This window comes from Miscanthus floridulus, chromosome 3, assembly GCF_019320115.1.
Source record: "Miscanthus floridulus cultivar M001 chromosome 3, ASM1932011v1, whole genome shotgun sequence".
In the NCBI taxonomy this organism is placed as follows: Eukaryota; Viridiplantae; Streptophyta; class Magnoliopsida; order Poales; family Poaceae; genus Miscanthus; species Miscanthus floridulus.
The window spans coordinates 124,852,664-124,874,874 of record NC_089582.1 but is presented as its reverse complement, the minus strand read 5'-3'; the positions used below and the strand labels follow the sequence as shown (position 1 = coordinate 124,874,874).

Below are 22,211 nucleotides of genomic sequence, written 5' to 3'. Positions count from 1 at the left end.
TGTGCCACTGTGCCACCGAGCCGCCAAGCTGCTCGAGCTGCCCAGCCACCGTGCCACCCGAGCCGCCAAGCAAGCTGCTAAGCGAGCCGCCTAAGTCGTAATCAAGCCACGCCGTGCCATGATGATGACCGTCGTGAAGAACTGCATTGTGACAACAGCGACTGCCGCCATGGCGACAGGCCAGAAAATCTCAAGGGCTAGGCAATTTCATCACCCGCCGACCAGCCACGCTCTCATTCATGTTACCAAAAAGAAGCCCGTCCTCGATTTAGCACCCAAGTATGCATGAGCAGTAGCGCTTTGTGCCATGGGCGATCGGCAGCGGCTCCTTGGTGATGCCTATATCAAATATGCATGAGCAATAGCGCTCTACGCCACGTGCGATCGACAGTGGCTCCTTAGTGATGCATATATTCCTAAGAATGCATAAACATCTTGGGATAGAATGCCCCTCACGTCTTGTTGGTATAGTGCTTAGCACTCTCCATGGTCTCCAATTTTCGTCATGGTTCTCCAATTTTCTCCACGGTTAAGTAATAAGCACTCTCCATGTTCGCCACGGTACAGTGCTAGCCACTCTCCAATTTCTCCATGGTTAAGTGCTAAGCACTCTGCATGTTCGCCACGGTATAGTGCTAAGCACTCTCCATGTTTGCTATGGTTAAGTGCTAAGCACTCTCTAATTTCTCCATAGTTAAGTGCTAAGCACTCTCCATGTTCACCATGGTATAGTGCTAGGCACTCTCCAATTTATCCATGGTTAAGTGCTAAGCACTCTCCATGTTTACCACAGTATAGTGCTAAGTACTCTCCATGTTTGCCACGGTTCACTCTCCAATTTCTCCACGGTTAAGTGCTAAGTACTCTCCATGTTCACACGGTATAGTGCTAAGCACTCTCCATTTTCTCCACGGGTTAAGTGCTAAGTACTCTCCAAATTTTGCCACGATTAAGTGCTAAGCACTCTCCATGTTCGCCACGGTATAGTGCTAAGCACTCTACATGTTCTCCAACAGTAAAAGTGCTAAGCACTCTCTAATTTTGCCATGGTATAGTGCTAAGCACTCTCCATATTCTTCAATTTCGCCATGGTATAGTGCTAAGCACTCTCCATGCTCTCTAAATTTTACCACGGTTAAGTGCTAAGCACTCTCCAATTTCTCCACGGTATAGTGCTAAGCACTCTTCATGTTCTCCAACAGTAAAGTGCTAAGCACTCTCTATTTTTTGACCATTTTTAAGTGCTAAGCACTCTCCAAATTTTACTCCAATATCCAGTTCTAAGCACGGGGATTTTGTCCTTTTCACTTGTTTCTTTGATCCTGCTACAAGATGTTGCTCTATCTTACAGCAGACTCAGAGACTAAGTGTGTACACTTCACCTAGCAGTGAGTGTACTATTTTTCTATTACTGGTCTTTAGCTAAGCTGGGGACTGGTTGTGTGCTCGGCTAAGCTAGGACTCAGTTATTCTGACTAAGTGATCGTTGTAATTCTTTGATCCTAACACCAGATACATTCTTTACCTACTGTCAGACTTGGGGACTACAATTTATACATTACACCTTGAGGCGCATGTATCAATACTAACATCCTCTTTGATTAAGTCATGGATGATGATCATCTGACTTCGCCAACGAAGCCTAAGTGTGTACACTTCACCGAAGGTCGATGTCTCTGGTAAGCTCCGCTGCTGTTTTCTCCGTCGATCAACTGGTCGGACTGCTAGCTTCATGACCTTCGTCGCCAACCAGCTGGTCGGACTGTTCGGCGCTCACTTCACCGCCGACCAGTTGGTTGGGCTACTCAGTGCTCGATTCTTCATCAACCAACTGGTCGGATTGTCCGTCGCTTCATCATTAGCTGCGCTGGGGGCTCGCCAACTAAGCTGGGGACTCCTCGGCGTTCAGATTGTTCATCGCTTCATCGTTCACTACGTTGGGGGCTCGCCAGCTAAGCTAGGAACTCCTCGGCGTTTGGATTGTTCGTCGCTTCATCGCCAACTAAGCTGGGGACTCAGCGTTCGGATTCTTCGTGCAAGAGTCGCCAGCTAAGCTAGGGACTCCCTTGGCAGTCGGATCTTGCTATGTCTTATCGGTGTGCTATCAGCTTGCTCCATGATGTTCGGATCAGGGTGCTGATCTTGGGTAGCACGTCTAGGTCTTGATACACACATGTCAGATGATGTCGACAAGCTTTTAGATTTATTTTCTTTGACCCTGCTACAAGATTCATTCTTCATCTTACAGCAGGCTCGGGGACTAAGTGGCTACACTTCACCTAGCGGTGAATGTAGTGCTCTTTTCTTAATTTAACCTCCTTATTGATTAAATCATGGATGATTCCTCGCAAACGGAGTCTAAGTGGCTACACTTCGCCTAAGGTGGAGAATTTTTAAATTTTTATCTTGAGCCCCTTACATCTTTTTGGCAAGCCTTATTTGGTTAAGTCCGATATCTGCGTACCAGTTAAACTGGTCGGCACTTCATTCTATTGATTGGATTACCAATTAAACTGGTCGGTACTTCATTCTGTTGATTGAATTACTAGTTAAACTGGTCGGATTGCCAGATTTACTGTCTGACTCCAAGTTAAAATGCTCGGACTTGCTCAAGACGACGTTGCTCAACGGATACAAGACACTCGATGACTAGCTGTGGTGTGTATAACCCTAGGTACGCACGGCAATAGACATGGGCCGCACCACCAGGGGAGGTTCAACCCATAAGATTAAGACCTACGGTGCTCGGCTCTGATCGGCTGCACCGCAAGGCAATCAGAAGACAGCTTAGCGATGAAGGAAGATCTTTTCGGATATGATAGATATCGTATTCATTGTAAATACTTACCATATAACCGAATAGATCTAGGCCTAAACCAACTTGTAACCCTACCCCCCAAACTATATAAGGCGGGTAGAGACCTCACTCGAATGGATCACATATTTAATATAATCCACCAAAGACACAAGACGTAAGGGTTTACGTCGATTAGACGGCCTAAACATGTCTAAATCGCTTGTCTCTGTGCTTGTGTCACCATCTGGCTCCTATTAAGCGCACCTTCACCGATTCATCTACTATCATGGGTATACCTCTCGGTAGACTGCCGGTCCTATATTTCGTCGACAACACCTGTGATAGAAATGTTTTGACAAGGTGATTCAACAACTGATACATGACGCTTTCAGATGGCACTCCAGAATGTCGCTTTCCAAAGCTCACATGGTAAACTTGGAGATGAACTTCTTCTTTGACCTCAGCTGAAAAGTAATATTAGAGGGAAAATCAAAGAATGGACAAAAAAAAATCACTACACTGTATGGTTCAACAAATTGTTCTAAAACGGACATGGTTCAAAAGAGTAGATTTAGATAGACTAATTAAGAAACTAGAACAAGCATTACATGAAAATAAATGAGCTTGGATAGTAAAATCCATTTACATCTAAACTGGTACAATGCTATTGATATAACTTGGACACGGTGATGCCATTTTATATCCACTCTTACACCAGCATCATATGATGACTGAGATCATAACATGGGCGATGCAACAAAACCAATAACATTTTTTTCTCGAGTACGCAAAAGTTTTGTGCATCATTGTATTAAGGTAGAAGAGTAAATCTAAGAACATCAATAATGTTCGCTTACTTATAGAACACTTGAATGGCAGGGGAAAACAAGGGTTAATTACCTCAATTGCTGCGGCCACACTCCTTCTTGCGGCAGTTTTTGGACCTGGGGGGAAGGCGCGCATAGCACCTGCGAAGACATTACAGGCACAGTTTTAAGCTAAAGAAATAAGTTGAAGAGGCACATATCCTCAAGTGCTAATGAAATATGAAAGCATAGACATAATAACACACGAGTAAACAACGCAAAACTTAGTAAATGAAGAAACATGTATAAATGGTAATAAAACAGTGAATAGATAAATTTGCTGTGTTTAACTAGAAGCAACTGTACATGTCTTATGATTCATCACTAGATTTGACAATAACTATACAAACAAGGCGTGGCTGTGTAATAATGAGATCAACTATCTAACTGAAACAAACAAGCCAGAATCAAAGGGCATGCATTGAGCTCCATTTTGCACTTATCATATCATACATTTCATTGCATCAATCTCATTACATTTACTTCATTTGCATGCAGTGAACACAGAGGACCGGAGTACCGGACCATATACATGAAACGCTCGGTTACCTCGATCTTAAACAAGACATGAAGACAACGCACCACACATACTGTGCCAAATTATATCATTTATTTACAGAAGAGATCAGTAGAGTTAGCAGAATTAAGGTCTCAATACGTACTTGCGGCAGATCATCTTGCTCTCATTGTGCTTGCGGGCAAGGTTGATGAGGTCCCACGGGACGCTCATGAGGGGATAGCCTCCTCTGCCGCCGCCGCCGCCGCGGAGGCGGAGTACTAGGTGCAGCGTGGACTCCTTCTGGATGCTGTAGTCGGCCAGGGTGCGGTCGTCATCCAGCTGCTTCCCGGCGAAGATGAGCCGCTGCTGGTCCGGCGGGATGCCTGGCGTTCGACGCGCTTCTTCACTTCCGGACGTGGCTCGCGCTCCTCCACTTGCTCCCCTTGCCTTATCCTCATCCACCTACCTCACGTCGCTCAGCCCGCTCCATACGGAGACGCTCGCCGCCGCTCCCTCCCGAGCCGCTCACGGTGCCACCCCGCCCGAGCCGTGCGTCCCCCGCCCGTCGCCCCTCCCTCCCTCCGCGACCCCCATGCCACCGGAGAGGAGGGCGATGGTGGCGGCTTCCGGCGAGCTGCCCCTCTCTCCCTCCCCACCTCCTTCCTTCCCTCCGCGACCCCATGCCACCAGAGAGAGGGCGACGCCGGCGGCTTCCGCGAGCCGCCCCTCTGTCCCTCCCCCCTCCCTCCTTCCCTCCTCGACCTCCATGTCCTAGGAGAAGACGGTGACGGCGGCAGCTTCTGGCGAGGTAGGTGAGTCCTTCTCTGGATCTAAGCCCTCCTCCTCCACCTCCTCCTCTAGATCTGAGCCCTCCTCCTCCTCCTCCTCCTCTGGATCTTAGGGATACGGTGGTGGCTAGGGTTTCGGCGAGCTCTCGGGGTCAGATCTCGTCGTGTTGCAATAGTTTTTTTTGGATGTTGCAACATATGATTTTGAATATTGTAATGAGATTTTTTTGGGTTGTTGCAATAGATGTTTTCGCGATGTTGTAGTAGTACTGCTTGAGATGTTGCAGTATGTTTCAGTTGCTTCAATTTTATGTTGCAGTAGTTGTTTCATGTTGTTGCAAGTGTTTTTATTTCGAGCGTTGTTTCATATGCTTTCACACCAGTGTTGCAATAATATGTTCTAAATGTTTCAGCTCGTTCAGCCTATTGTTGTAGCAGTTAGTTCGGTGTGGTTGCAATAATATGTTCATGTTGTTTCAGCTACTTCATCCTAATGTTTCAGCTGTTGTTCCTTGTTGCAATAAAATGTTCATGGTGTTTCAACTGCTTCATCCCAATGTTGCAGCGGTTGCTCCTTGTTGTTGCAATATATATGTTTCATGGTGTTTCAGCTGCTTCAGCCTAATGTTGCAGTAGTTGTTTCGTATTATTGCACGTGTTTTATTCTAGGTTTCTATGTTGTTCGGCCGGGGAGGGGCGAGCCGGGACGGACGGGGGCGCGTGGTTCGCCGGGGCCTAGCGGGCGGAGGTGCTGGGGCTGGCGGACGCGGGGGTGCTGTGGCCATGGGGGCCGTTGGGCATGTTGCATGCTTGTCGCGGGCGTGGGGCGGACGCGATGGGCTGCGTGGCGATTTGGGGGCGTGCGGACTCACGCAATAGAGAGGCTAGCAGGGCTCTTCGTAGGCATTGCGGGTCGCCGGTTCATCGGTGTTATTGGGGCTCTTCGTTCGATGAAGACGCAGTAGCGGCAGTTCGCGCGGGCGCGCGATCTCAGGGCGGCGGCGGGCGGTCCATGCTGCTGCCCCGGTCTCGTACCATCGCTAGCGGGTCCGCTCCTTGCGCGCGTCGCCGGGGGGCGTGCTGGAAGCATCCGGTGCCGAATTGGGGAAGGGGCGCGCGCTAGGGGAGTGCGAACTGGGAAGCGGACGATGGGGTCGAGCGCTGAGGGGCGTCCGGACACTAGCGCCCAGATCGAACGTCCGGGCGCTAGCAGTTCCGAATAAATTGGTTAAACAACAGTTTCCATGGCCGGTTGGTTCGCTACATTGATTAAAATCCGAGTTGGGAAACAGGGATCTGATCAGTTCAAATAATCTGTGGAGTTGCCAAGAATTCGATCATGCCACCCCCGACTATATTAGCCCCAAGAAGCGCAAAGTAACTCAAAAACGCAACCAAGCCCTGTGCTTGACCGGATCAAAAAGAAAGTTTTGGTTTTTTAGTTTAATCTAACCAGATCGAAACATCAGAGTGCTCTGTTCTAACCCAAAATCATCAGGATCGGACACGGCGCACGATCAGTAAACCCAGAACATGTGAAATTCCAAAGCGTGCAAGGGAAAGTAATAAACATATGAAAAAAGATCAAACTTTCAAGCATTAAATGGAGGAAGTTGCAGCCGCGTAGTCACACAAACGGAACACCGAAGAGAGACACAGAGACGAGGGCGCGATCAACCCAACCACATGCTGACATGCACATCGATGATCAAGTAACTGGCTACAAGAACACATCGAGACCACAGAAAGGAGCAAGCTTTCGACTTTGGAGCAGCGGATAGGAGACGCTGAAAGGAGCAAGCTTTCGACTTTGCTGCGAGTTTACCTTCCTTTCCTGGATCTTGGCCTTGACGTTGGCGATGGTGTCGCTGCTCTCGACCTCCAGCGTGATGGTCTTCCCCGTCAGCGTCTTCACCAAGATCTGCATCTCCGCCGGTGGGTTGCTCGCTCGCTCCCTCCTGCTCTCCCTCCCCTACGGCCGGGGCGACAGTTGTGTTGTGGCCTGTGGGGGTGGCGGCGGTAGCGGAGTGGAGCGGTGAACTGGTGATGGCCAGGGACGGACACGTCGTCTCCTTTTTGTAGGGAGGGGAGAGGGATGGGAAGAGGGTAACGCGGCCTCTACGGAACAGTAGGCTCCCCTCACGGTCACGGCCGGGGAGTGGGGGAGTGGGGGGGTGACAGCGCATGGCGGGAGTAACGCGCGCGCAACGAACCCCCCCGGAACGGCATGGTCGCCGGCCGTAAGTAGGCAACGCAACGGCATAGACGAAGGCTGTCCGGGCTTTTCTGGGGCCGGCCTGGAGCAGGGGCACGGCCCAGGAAAAACGTGCTGGCCCAGTAGAGCAATGTAGTAGTAGTTTGTACACACTTCGAACTTGCGTCCGTTTCATGCCATTTGTCCACGCCAAAGTATCAGATGTAAATCAACCAACCTGTATAAATTTGAAAACTATCCATCAGAATCACTAGATGTTGATCTAATGGATAGAGTGAGAGGTGAGATTTTTTTGCGCTTAAGCCCCCCATCCGCCGACCTTTTTTGCGTTTAAACCCTCTCACCCCATCTATTGGATCAGCATCTAGTGATTTTGATCGGTAGTTTCTAAGTTTACACATATTGATCGGTTTGCACTTCCAACTTTGTCCACTCAGGTCTCGGGCTCGGCATATATTTTGCATTGTTTGAGTTGCTAGCTCTGGATAAGATTTGGCACCATTTCACCACCAAAGACAATAACCTCCTACGTACTAGTTGCTTGTTCTCAGAACATCTTGAATCCTTCAAATGGAGTTGGCGCCGCACATGTGCTAGCTCTTGAGCAAGATAAAGGATGAAGCACGAACTTGGGCGATTTTTTTTTTGATAGGACGAACTTGAGCGATTACAGGTGCACAACATCTAACAACTTTGTTTATGTAAATGTATTTTTTTTATTTAAAAGAACTATTTTGTCTTTTTTCTAATACCCGCTTATCAATGAAATAAGCACCGTCACGTACTTGTTGTTGTTGTTTTTTTAAAAAAAAAGTACATCTCGAACCCCCCTCTTTCTCGACGAACTAATCAGCCAGCTCTCAAATAAGCTTAATATAATTACCCAGAGTCGAAGTACCCTTGTTGTGTACAAAAACTCTACCAAATTTGGTGCCAATCAAAGATCAACCAAAGTTGAAATCCTCCAACCCTTTTTTGTCTTTCGTCTATTCTCGCAATGCAAGTTGTCTGCGCTGCTCCGTGTAGCTCGCTCGCTCACTCACAGATAACAATTGTTTTTTGTAGACTTCACAGCATATACGTACTCACATTGATGGTGTTCGCTGGTTGGTTTCTGGGCTGGTTTGGACTGGCTGGTGCTGATTTGTTGTGAGAAGAAAACACTGTTGGCTGGTTGAATAAGCCTGGCTGAAACCAACCAGCGAACAGGGTGTTGGAGTGGAGCCAACCAAGCTGTAAAAAGGACCTGTTCCACACCGGCGCTTGGGGCAAAAAGTTTCATTTGATTAGATGATCCTCCAATCCTGTGCGTTACACATCAAATGTTATGACCATCCTATGAAAGAACACAATGACACTATGCATTGAAAGTTTTGTTTGATTTATCAACCCAAAGCACTTTACATAATGTGTGCAATTCAGAAATTATCATGGTTCAACAAGTACAAGGCTTGCTTTCAACTAGCCGATTATGAGCCCCTTCGTCCGTCCCTGGAGGCCATGATCTGCCCAGATCCGTCTTGTGAAGACAAAGCCGCCGTCTCAACTGCATTGAAGTGCCAGCCAACATGAGATATTTGATCCCGATGTAACTGATACAATGGTTGTTCAGCTTTATTCAGTTTGTGAACTGAAAGAGGAAGGAACGACCAAATACATGCGCAGGGAACAGGCCAACAGGGGCTCACGCTCACTTGACAAGGGCACACCTGCATTAGTGATTCCTATTCATCTTTGCATCAACCAGACGTCCCAGCAAGTGCTATCTGAACTCATGTACAAAAACGAGCCATTGCGTAGTATTGATCGGACACTTTGCAGCCGACCCCGTTCGCTCGGCTGAAATTGGCTGAAAACAGTGTGTCCGGATGAATTGTTGTGAGAGAAAAACACTGTTCCGGCTGAAAAAAGAAGCCGAATAAGCCGAATTATAAGATAAATCGAACGGTGTGTAGTATTGATCGGTGTAAACTTGTGTGGCGTGTGCGGCCCCTCACCGTGCCAGTACAACATTACCTCCACGGGCAAGTTCTTTGTCAAGGAACTAGTGCACTACAATATAATGATCAGACAACTCCAACCAGCATTGAAATCACATTCGGGTGAGAGTCATTGTTATTATATTTGAGAGTAGTTGTTGTTATATTAGCAACATACATGTTTGGCAGTGATATATATACTAGGAGCTAGCTATGACAACGAGGGGCGGACCCAGTACACAAGGAGCAGGGGCATGTGCCCCTACTCAAATTCTGGTTTTCAAAGAAAATATACATTCTATTTGTAGGTGTGGTGCTAGCACAAGATTTGAGATCACCAGAGACAGGGTTTTTGGTTTTGGTCGATCTAATTCCTCAATTCTGTGCAGCTCGCTGCTGCAGGTAAAGCGAAGAAAATTTTCACTCGCTATTGTTTGGACACCAGCGAAGAAAATTTTCACTCGCTGTTGTTTGGACACCACAAATGGTGGTGGCAAGAAACGTGGTGCAGCCCAACATTGTGAAGATCAGTGGTCTGTTGCTTAACATGTACATATGCAGAATAAGACATTTTTTGGAAACCCGAAATTTTAGTGGGGGCATGTGCCCCGGCTCCTTATGCAGTGAGTAGGTAGCCAAAATAATGAATGAATGAGCGAACAAGTATAGGAGAATTCAAACATTTCTTAACATGTTTCTGCCATGCAACAGAATGGCATGAATTTTTCGAATAGCAAAACAAGGTTTGATATCAAGTGGGAAATAAACAAGGTAAACTAAAAACCTGGTAGCAGGTGTCGACAATTATTCAGCTGACGGATGGCACTTTCGGACTTGCTAGCTTTCCAAATGGCTCACATGAGCTTCTTCTTTGCCGTCAGCTGAAAAGAAGAGCAATGTTCCGAAACTATCAGATCAAAGGACTGATACATCATTATCATTATTGATTATTACAACTTAATAATTAATGCTGTCGGCAGCTAATTATTTAAACCTGCCTATGCACAAACTGTTGTAAAACGCAATTATGGATACTGTGTAGCATAGTATGAAATGAAAACTTGGACTAGGGATTTTATTTTATTGATGCCGATGTATTAATCAACTTCTAGACTAGAGTTACCCTAAGTCAAATTATTTTAAGACCGACCAAATTTATGGAAAAACATTAATACTTATGACACTAAATTAGCATTACTAGATATATCATAGAATATACTTCATCTGTTTTAAATTATAAGTCGCTTTGACTTTGTTGATACGTCTAGATGCATAGCAAAATGGATGTACCAAAAAAGTCAAAACGACTTATAATTTGGAACGGATGGAGCATATTCATAATATATACTTATTTAGTATCAAATGATGTTACACTTTTCTATAAAATTGATCAAATATAAGATATTAATTTGATTTAAGGTGATTCTAGAAATTGATTCATTTTTGGAGAGAGGGAGTATAACCGGAAGGACCACAATACCAACTCAGAAGTACCGGGCATTTTTTTGGTCAAGGACAACATAAAGAAGATGCTAATGGATTGAAAGGGACCGTGACGTCTAAGAGGGGGGGGGTGAATTAGGCAACTTAAAATTCTACTTCTAAACTATGGCCTTTAATTTCACGTAGTCAAAACCTATGAAGTAAAGTAATCTATCTAAATGTGCAACTACGGTTTTGCTATGTGTGTTGCTATCTCTATTGTAAAAGGAGTTATACAACCTAGGTTCCAATCCTATCAACTAGCCTATCACTAAGCTAGGAAAGTAAAGCACACACCAAGATTGCAATGTAAATGCGGAAGCTAAAGACTAAGGTAGAGATATGCAAACTCCCATCGACGACTCCGGTATTTTTACTGAGGTATCGAGAAACGCGCAAGCTTCCCCCTAGTCCTCGTTAGAGCCCCTCGCAAGGAATCCATCGCAAGGGCTAAGCTCTCGGTCGGGTAACTCCGTGGATAGCCTCGGGCCTTTTCCACGTGCAAGTGGGTCTCCGACGTGCCTTCCGGCAACCCTCTCCCAGATGCTCCCCGCCGTCTTCACAATCAAGCTTCTGGCCGAACCGTCGCGGGCCTTGTTCCCTCCGGTACACGGTGGTGGCCACACCACAAATACGATTGGTGTGATCTCGCAAGACTACAAGCCCCTCCGATATACAACAATGGTGCGCGCAAGCACCGAGTGGTAAGAGGTATGCAAACCTCACTAAACACTAGGCCTAAACCTAGAGCAAGCGCATAAGCGGTGGTATAATCAACCTAAGCACTTCGCAAAGCACCTACGCTAATCACCTAATGAATCACTAAGCACTATGCAGGTGGAGATCGCTAAAATAGTGTATCAACACCCTTGGTATGTTTTCTCAACTCTCCACATCTCAAATGGCCGGTTGGAAGGTCTATTTATAAGCCCCACCGAGAAAGTAGCCATTGGGGCAAACCCAACTTTCTACTACTGACCGGACGCTGCTGTCGTCCTGACCGGACATGTCTGGCCGTCCCGACCGTTAGAACATGCGTGTTGATCGGACTCTAGGCCAAGTCCGGTCTCACTCGATCGGACGCGTCCGGTCACGCTGGCGCTACTCTGGAACCTCTCTAGACTCGATCGGACGCTGTACTTTGTGCATCTAGTCATCCAGTGCCACCACGTCCGGTCACGCTGAAAACATTGTCGTGATGAAGAACAGTGTTATTGGTGCGTCCGGTCACTGCTTTGCTCAGCGTCCGGTCACAGCTGCTGATGCCTGCTGTTGCCGAGCAACTGATCGGACACATCCGGTCCCTATAAGGGCCACGTCCGGTCACCTCTGTCGAGCTTGTTTCTTCGTGATCTTGCATCTGGCTTGGTTCCCATCTTCGTGCTTGGACTATGCTTGATATCTTGGTTCTTCTCTTGTGGTTCTAGGGTCTTGCTTATGGTGTTGATCGTGGGATCATCATGTCGCCTTCGTCCAAGTCACGTCTTGTACCCTATTGAACTATAAAACAATTACTTGCAAATTTATTAGTCCAATTTGGTTGTGTTGGTCATCAAACACCAAAATCCAAAGTAAATAAGCCTAGGGTCCATTTTTCTTACAATCTCCCCCTTTTGTGATTGATGACAACACGACCAAAACAAGCAAATAAAAAAAAATTTAGAACTTAAAAATTATTTACTTGCTAGAATGCAATGCAAAGGGCAAGGTGATATGATGCTAAAAGATACCATATGTAAACATCTTTGGAAACTTATCTTGCCCTTGCAAATATCCCCATGTGGCATTATGGATTTAAGCCTCCCCTAACTCCATAATCCACTATCCTTCCTTTCTCGGACCATTACCACTTGTAAATTATTATGATTGGGCTTGCTTTTGGTCCTATAAATTCTCCCCCTTTGGAATCAAACACCGAAAAGGAAGATATTAGTAGCACAAGGGAGGGTCAAACTTTGTGATCCTTTGTATGTGAAGTGGAATAGGTCACAAAATTTGACTCTCACATTACATAGACTAAGCCCCCCCTAAATATATGCATACATATGATGGAGAATGTAGTTTATGCATAATTAATAAATTAATGCTCAAGGGAGTTTAATCTATATAATGCATGGAGAAAGCATATAAATACCAAAGTAAAATCAACATGATAATATCGGTTTAGAAATACCACATGTGGAAACCAATTTGATTTATACCACTTGCAATAGGTGGTGGATATTTGAAGTATAATGCTTAACTCCGAGGACTCTATTTTCCTTGCAATGAGACTACTACACACATGATAAGCTTGAAAAGGTGTTAGTCTCAAAGTATCCAACTTGTAGAGTAACCTCTCCATAAATTTGTGCACACAAGTATGGAATACTTGTAGAAGACATGCACATTGATTTTAGAATAAAAAATACCACTTGAAAGATGATATCACATGAATGTGAGAATCATTTTCGAAAGTGATATTCGGGAGAAATTATCTACAATTTGGACTTTGGCACATATTAGATGAACAATTATAAAACAAGCTATGTGCCGTGCTCCTAAATAATTTAAACCATGTAGGTTTGCTCTAAGGGTTAAGAGTGAGACCGAGCAAGCCTACCATAAGATATACCTAGTGTATGCATGACAAAGGATTTAAGCATGCAAATACAAACATAGGCATGAAAATGAACTAGATGCTAATTGAAATTACAAGAATTTAAATCTAGTTACCTAACATGAGAAGGAGAATTTGGGTCCATAGTATTCACTAACCCACTTGGCAATTGACATGATCCAATCTGATGCACCCCATGAAATGCACCCATACTTTGCCAAGTCTCCAAATTCCTCGAAATCCATGGGACTTCTCACTTCTCTTTCGGGATCCAAACCTTCTTGGTGCTCTTTATGTTGGAAATGATCTCCTTTGGCACCCAAATACATTTGGCCCCATTGTTAGCTTGCTTGTTCACCTTGATGGCCACCACCTTGTTATTTTTCTTCTTCTTCAAGAGATAAGGTGTGGAGGCTTTTTTGTCCACCTTATTGGTGTAGGTGTTGGTGAGCTTGCTTGTTTGCTTTTTGTTTTTCTCTTTCTTCTTTTCTCCTCCCTCATTCTTCACCTTGCACTCATAGGACTTGTGGCCTTCCTTGTGGCATACGTAGCAAACCACGATTTATCCTTCATCAAGCTTCTTTACTTCCTTGATGGTGTTACCTTGATGAAGTTGGGCTTGCTATGTCTTGCCTTTCACTTGAGTCAAGTCCTTGGTGAGGCGAGCCACTTCTTGTTTGAGTTGCTCATTCTCCATTGCAACATCTTGTGTGCATGTTTCTACAATAACTTTCTCAACACAAACTTGGTTACACAAGGGTGAGTCTAAACATAAATCATTACAAGAAGTAGAGGCATCCTTTTTAGGCATGTCAAAAATTTAACCTTTCTTTTTAGGTGCCTCGATGGGGGTTGTACCGATGGCTTCAAGATTAGCAACTTTATTAGTTAGCTCATCACAATATTTGCACATGATTTCTATTTTAGCGAGCAAACTTTTATAATCATCTTGTGAGCTAGCTAACTTTTCCTTTAATTTTTCATTTTTCTTTACAAGTTGCTCATCATTGATTGTGCAATTATTTATGTTTGCACTAGTCTCAAGTTGCTCAATTTTAGTAGATTGCTCCATATTAAGATTGGTAAAAGTTTCATATTGTTCAAGCAAAGTAGCATAAGCTTGTTGTGAGCTATCTAGTTTTTCTTTTTATTTTCAAGCTTTTTTTGTTGACTAGTGCAAACTTTAGTAAAGTTAAGATTTTGTTGCATAATTTTATCATAAGAAGGTAGCTCATCATCACTATCACTGTCATTGTCACTATCACTAGGGATTGGCTTTCTGTTACCTCATGCCATAAGACACACACATGAGGTGCTTGATGATGAGTGCTTGTGCTCGCGCCTCTTGTAGTAGTCTTCTTCTTCACTTGAAGAATCGTCCCATGACCTTATTGATGTGGGGGCTTTGTCCTTGTACGCCTTCTTCTTTTGTCTTGGGTGTGGTCTTGTTTGGACAAACTTTCACAAAGTGTCCCAACTCGCCACAACCATAGTATCATTTCTTTCTTTGCTCATTTCTTTGACTGGTGAAGATGAAATCTTGAATTTGGATGGGCACACCCTTAACATTGAGTTTTTGGATCATCTTTTCCACCTTGTTGATAAGCTTGATAGATTCTTCATCAAGGTCGGAGGTGGAGGAGGAAGATTGATCATCATCACTTGATTCTTTGTCATCATCATCCTCATCTTCTTCTTCATCTTCACTTGAGGAGCTTGAGCTTGAGCTTGTCTCAACTTGCTTGCCCTTCATCTTCTTTTTCTCACTACATGTGAGAGCTTTGCCTTTGCTTGATGAAGAGGCTTCTTCTTGACCCATCTTGCGTGATATTTCAAATGCCACTATCTTGCCAATGACTATGGCCAGGGTCATAATGCTCAAGTCCTCCATGTTATAAAGGATGGTGATGATGCTTGCATATTTCTTTTGTGGTAGCACGGGGATGATCTTCCTCATGATGTCCGCATCATCTAGCTTTGTTAATCCTATTGAATGGAGCTCATTGATAATTAGATTCAAACGAGAATACATATCACGAATAAGCTTATCACTATTCATTTTAAAGGAATCATAATTTTATTTAGCTAGACAATATTTTTACTCACGGACATTAGTTGTGCCGTCATGGAGCTCTTGGAGTTTTAACCAAATTTCATGTGCTGTATTTAAAGTGAACACTTGGTTAAACACATCCATGCTAAAAGATTTAAACAAGCAATTTTTATCTCTAGCATTGAAATGAATTTCTTTTTCTTCACTCTTTGTGGGTTTATCGGGATTCTTAATGGATTTCATCCCGTCACGAGCGACTCTCCAAACACCCAAATCTACTGCCTCAAGGTGACAAGCCATTCTAGCTTTATAGTAGGGGAAGTTAGTGCCATCAAAGTGTGGAGGTCTAGAGGTATCCATCCCAACCACTCTAAATAGCGTCGGCTCAACGGTGGTGAAGCCAAAGGTCCAAATTGAGCCAACCGGCTCTGATACCAATTGAAAGGGACCGTGATGCCTAAGAGGGGGTGAATTAGGAAACTTAAAATTCTACTTCTAAACTATGGCATTTAATTTCACCTAGTCAAAACCTATGCAGTAAAGTAATCTATCTAAATGTGCAACTATGGTTTTGCTAGGTGTGTTGCTATCTCTACCGCAAAAGGAGTTATGCAACCGAGGTTCCAATCCTATCAACTAGCCTATCACTAAGCTAGGAAAATAAAGCACACACCAAGATTGCAATGTAAATACAGAAGCTAAAGAGTAAGGTAGAGATATGCAAACTCCCGTCGATGACTTTGGTATTTTTATCGGGGTATCGAGAAGCGCATAAACTTTCCCCTAGTCCTCGTTGGAGCCCCTCGCAAGGGCCAAGCTCCTGGTCGGGTCACTCTATGGATAGCCTCGACCTTCCCCACGCGCAAGTGGGTCTCCGACGTATCTTCCAGCAAGCCTATCCCGAATGATCCCTACCGTCTTCACTATCAAGCTTCCGGCCGAACCACCGTGGGCCTTGTTCCCTCCGGTACACGGTGGCGGCCACACCAAAAACATAGTTGGTGTGATCTCGTAAGACTACAAGCCCCTCCAATGCATAATAATGGTGCACGCAAGCACCGAGTAGTAAGAGGTATGCAAACCTCACTAAACACTAGGCCTAAACCTAGAGCAAGCGCGTAAGCGGTGGTCTAATCAACCTAAGTACTTCGCAAAGCACATACGCTAATCACCTAATGAATCACTAATCACTATGCAAGTGGAGATCAGTAAAATGGTGTATCAACACCCTTGGTATGTTTTCTCAACTCTCCACATCTCAAATGGCGGTTAGAAGGTCTATTTATAAGCCCCACCGAGAAAGTAGCCATTGGGGGCGAAACACAGCTTTCTGCTACTGACTGAATGCTGCTATCGTCCTGGCAGGACGCGTTCGGTCATCCCGACTGTTAGAACATGCGTGTTGATCGGACTCTAGGACGAGTCTGCTCTCACTCGATCAGACGTGTCCGGTCAAGCTGGCGTCGCTCTGGAACCTCTCTGGACTCCATCGGATGCTGTACTTTGTGTGTCCGATCGTCCAGTGCCGCTGTGTCCGGTCACGCTGAAAACATTGCCGTGATAAAGAACAGTGTCATCGGTGCATCTGGTCACTACTTCGCTCAGCGTTCGATCACAGCTGCTGATGCCTGCTGTTGCCGAGCAACTAATCGGACGCGTCCAGTCCCTATAAGGGTTGCGTTCGGTCACCTCTACTGAGCTCGTTTCTTCGCGATCTTACGTCTGGCTTGGTTCCCATCTTCGTGCTTAGACTATGCTTGATATCTTGGGTTTTCTCTTGTGCTTCTATGGTCTTGCTTATGGTGTTGATCATGGGATCATCATGTCACCTTCATTCAAGTCACATCTTACACCCTATTGAACTACAAAACAATTACTTGCAAATTCATTAGTCCAATTTAGTTGTGTTGGTCATCAAACATCAAAATCCAAAATAAATAAGCCTAGGGTCTATTTTTCTTACATGGATCAACAAAATAGTGAGTGTTCTTGATATTACAATGGTGAAGTGATGACACTTGTGGCAGAGAAATTAAAAAATAAATCTCACCGCGTTGCTATGGCCACACTTCTTGCGGCAGATTGCGGCCTTGGGGTGAAGGCGTGCATAGCACCTGAAAATCAAATCAAATACATTGGAAAAAGAAAACTTTAGATCGATTCAACTTCTTATCAGCCAAACTTTGCAGATAGAAGAACAGCTAAATTTTGCAATATTTAGCTGCTGGAAAAGAAGGCAACTCCACAAACTAAACGATTCATTGTAGGCTAAACCATTTAACAATACCTACGATAACAAGTACTAGATGTACAAAATCGAATGAAAATCTAACATTATGAAAGTATATCAAGATATAAAACTACAAATAAATATATTTCACATTTTCAATTCATGTGTTGGATTGGAATATATGTATGTAAAAATAATCTAGCACATGCATATGGTGACCACTACATTGAAGCCAATTTAGCAGATTGTATCATGCATTGAGCGGCATTATTAATTACACATCACAGTTTCGTATAATTGCGTGACAGAGCTAATTAGCAGGTTAACCAGATGAGTATTAGACGATAAGGGTCAGACAGTTTAAACATATGAGTAGATGATAAGGATCAGGCAGAGGTTACACGTACTTGTGGCAGGTCATCTTGCTCTCATTGTGCTTGCGGGCAAGGTTGATGAGGTCCCATGGCACACGCATGGTGGGGTAGCTGCCACGGCCACCGCCACGGAGACGGAGGACCAGGTGCAGCATGGACTCCTTCTAGATGTTGTAGTCAGCCAGGTGAAAGCTCTAGTTTGGTTTTGGTTAATTGATGAAACCCAAAGTACTAACCTAGTTTATCAAGAAGATTATGAGATAGGTAGCACTACTCCAAGTGATGAAGCAATGACGAAGATCATGACAATGGTGATAGCATGGTGATGATCAAATGCTTGAACTTGGAAAAGAAGAAAGAGAAAAACAAAAGGCTCAAGGCAAAGGTATAAAATGTAGGAGCCATTTTGTTTTAGTGATCAAGACACTTAGTGAGTGTGATCACATTTAGGATAGATAGCCGTACTATTAAGAGGAGTGTAACTCGTATCGAAATGCGGTTATCAAAGTGCCACTAGATGCTCTAACTCATTGCATATGCATTTTGGATCTAGTGGAGTGCTAACACCCTTGAAAATATTTGTGAAAATATGCTAACACATGTGCACAAGGTGTTTGCAGGGTTGAGATGGATTCGACGCTTTTGGAAAAATAAAATGTCTATTTTCTATTGCGTCGGATGCAAAATTCTTGGTGGTTGACACATTTGAGCAAGGGTGAAGAAGTTAGAGTTGAAATGGAGTTGGTTGAAATGATGCTGGCGTCGGTCTACTGACTGGACGCTGGGCCACTCAGCGACTAGACGCTGAAAGGCTACGTCCGGTCGAGCTGTCAGACGGCACAGTGGGTAGGGTTGAGCACCGGACGCTGGTCTGTGTCCGGTCAAGGTGGATCGGATGCGTCCGATCGAAAAAACATGCCTCGGGGAGCTTGCTGGAAATGACCGGATGCTGGGGCTTCAGCGTCCGGTCAGTTTTGACCGGAGCGTCTAGTTAGCTTTGTAGCCGTTGAAATCTGACGAACAGCGTTTGAAGCAGGTGACGCGTGGCGTCCATCGGGCGACCGGATGCTGAGGGCCAGCATCTGGTCGGTATGACCGGAGTGTCCGGTCAGAGTGTGTTTTGCCTAGTGAAGGGGTACAACGGCTCTATTTGATGGGGGCTCTATTTATAGCCCCATGGCCGGCTCAAGGGATAAGTCTTGCACATTTTCATTGACATAGCATCCTTGTGAGCTTAGCCAAAGCCCTCCCACTCATCTCCATCATTGATCCATCATCTTTGTGAGATTGGGAGAGAATCCAAGTGCATTGCTTGAGTGATTGCATCTAGTGGCACTTGGTGTTCGTGTTTCACTGTGGATTTCGCTTGTTTCTCTTAGTGGTTGCCACCACCTAGATGGTTGGAGTAGCGGTGAAGGATCGGCACGAGTTGGTGATTGTTCATGGCTGCCTTCGGTGATTGTGAGGGGAGTTGTACCTTCCCCGGCGGAGCGCCGAAAGGTAACTCTAGTAAATTGCTCGTGTCATTGAGTTACCTCACTTGTGGGTCGGTTCTTGCGGTGTCCAATCGTGTGGACGAGGTTTGTGAAACACCTCTTAGCCGCCGAACCACCAAGTGTTGGTCGACACAACAGGGACGTAGCGTGTTGGCAAACATGTGAACCTCAGGAGAAAATCGATTGTCTCTTGTCTTTGGCATTCTCCCGGTGATTGGCTATATATTCATCTTGTGATTGGTTCATCCCCTACACGTCGGTATAATCACCTTACTCACTTATTTACATTCTTGCAAACTAGTTGACACAAGCTCTTTAGTGTAATTAGAATTGAGAGCTTGCTTTATTATTTATATTCATCTAGTTGAGCTCTTTAGAGTAGCAAGGTTGAGAGCTCTTAGTGAGTGATTACATAGCAAGTTTGTGTGCCTAAGTAATCATTGCAACTAGAATTGTTGAATAGGTGGCTTGCAACCCTTGTAGAGCTAGAGCAAGTTTGCATTACGCTATTTGTCATACTAATCAAATTGCTCTAGTTGATTTGTAGATTTTTAAATAGGCTATTCACCCCCCCCTCTAGCCATATTAGGACCTTTCACCAGGGTGTGCCTGTCATCCAGCTGCTTCCCAGCGAAGATGAGCCGCTGCTGGTCCGACGGGATGCCTGCATGAAAATTAAAATTCAAGCAAGCAAGGAAGTCAACAATGTCCACTTTGGGAAAATTGGCAGGGTAGTTAATGGATCTATCTAATAAACAAGAAAAAGGTTGAAAGAGAGGCCGATCGAGGAGGCAATGGATAGATGGATCACCTTCCTTGTCCTGGATCTTGGCCTTGACATTTTCGATGGTGTCGCTGCTCTCGACCTCCAGCGTGATGGTCTTCCCCATCAGCGTCTTCATGAAGATCTGCATCTTCACCGGCGGCAGCGCGCTTGCTTCCCTTGATCGCTTTGCTCTCTGGCAGAACTGGCGGTTAGGTTTGCGGTGGTGGGAGATGAACTAGCGAGGTGATCAGATGATGGCGGCACGGATGTCCGCGTGGTCTCCTTTACAAAGAGTAGTGGTGACGGATCGGAGTTGTGGGCGCCGTTATGGGAACCCCTCGTGAAATGACGGTGAAATCCATAGGCCAAGGCACCAGCGACGCTTCAAATCCGTGCGATGCATGCGAGCATCGGTTTGGGCTGCCTCCCCCTCCCTCGGACCCCAGCGATCGATCGTGCCCTGTGGCGCTCTCTCTCCGTCTCCACCCTCTCTGCTCTTGCGTACCTGGCCAATTCAACATGTTAACGTGCACGTACATCAAAAACAGGCTTCAATCTACTTTATAGACCATTTTCTGTCTTTTCTACCCTCTAAAACCATATCGTCGCTCTTCACTGGTGGAGAGGCTACATTGCTACCGCTATCTAAATCCATGATAGTTCTATCAAGAAAATATAAGAAAATGATATTATTGGAATGGCTTTCTATAGGGATTGAATTTTAGATAGGCTCTTGTCTCAAAAAAAAGTTTAGATAGACTCTTGGAGTTGATCAACGGCTGCATCAGGTGATTGTATCCATAGAACATCTACGTAACATAGATAATAAATAAATAGGAGTTAATATCATTCCTATTGCCATTACAAAAGTGATTAGTATTTTTGGCATTAACATCAATTTAGGACTAGTAATTAGTCCAAAAAATACTACTAATTCTGCAACAAAACTGCTCATTCCTGGCAAGGCAAGAGAAGCCATTGAAAAGCTATTAAACATGGTAATTTTTTTGGGCATTGGGATAGTTCTTTGAGATAAATAAGACGCATTCTATCACAAGCCGTTCCCGCGAAAAAAGTGTAGCACCGATAAATCCATGAGATAATATTTGTAAAATAGCTCCATTTAGTCCAATGTTGGTTATGGAACCAATTCCTATAATTATGAAACCCATGTGAGATATTATTATTTTTTTGGACATCAGACGCTCTTACCTATATCGCGGGCAAGATATACTTTTTGATATGTTTATTTTTCTCCTTTGATGCAAGAGATCCAAAATAACCAATAAAAGAATATCTCCAAGTTCTTTACCCTCTTCTGTGATTTATGATTATTAAAACTAGCAAATGTGCCTATGCGTTGCAATAGAACCCAATACTATAGATGTCGAACTCTATGTCATCTCTAGATATGAGTTATTATAATTTGTATGAGCATGGTTTATGAGTCCGAGTCATATACACTGTATGGAGTCTTACCTTTTTATTTCTTGTCCAATATTATACTCATTTCAGAACAAACATATTAATGACATATACGTAATTGTACAACAATAAAGAGAAGAGAATTTTTTTATTGTTCTTGTTATTGTTGTTGTTGTTGTTGTTGTTATTGTTGTTGTTGTTGTTGTTGTTGTTGTTATTATTATTATTATTATTATTATTATTATTATTATTATTATTATTATTATTATTATTATTATTATTATTATTATTATTATTGAATGAAAATGGTAAGAAAACACGAAAGGGGAGATGGTGGTTTTTTTCTTCCAACCATATACTTCATCTCATTTTTCATAATTAGGCTCATATATTTTATGGTGTAACCTATTTATTTTCGCTCAAACTCAAAACCAACCCAACCCACCCACCGAATTTTTTGTTTTTTTTGCCCTTTTTTTGAAAGTTTTTTCACAAATTTGCCCTATGAGGTATGCTTTCAAAATTTAGACCCTCGTCTCAGCATCGACTTAATTGGCACCGAGTTTACACATCTCGGCACCAGAGCATTTGGCGTCAAGGTCTTGGGTCAACGTAGGCGTCGACGCAGACGTGGCGGTGACA

At 44.3% G+C, this 22,211-nt stretch overlaps 1 long non-coding RNA gene and 1 pseudogene across 1 annotated transcript; both read right to left on the bottom strand.

Moving 5' to 3' along the window:
- Positions 1-3,004: 3,004 nt before the first annotated feature.
- On the bottom strand, positions 3,005-6,998 carry LOC136546794 (uncharacterized). Its single transcript, XR_010781431.1, has 3 exons — positions 6,776-6,998; positions 3,698-3,765; positions 3,005-3,261 (listed from the first exon to the last, which is right to left on the bottom strand). It is a non-coding gene; the product is annotated as an uncharacterized lncRNA (long non-coding RNA).
- Positions 6,999-17,310: 10,312 nt separating this feature from the next.
- On the bottom strand, positions 17,311-20,292 carry LOC136544350 (ubiquitin-ribosomal protein eL40 fusion protein-like; annotated as a pseudogene).
- Between the last annotated feature and the right edge of the window lie 1,919 nt (positions 20,293-22,211).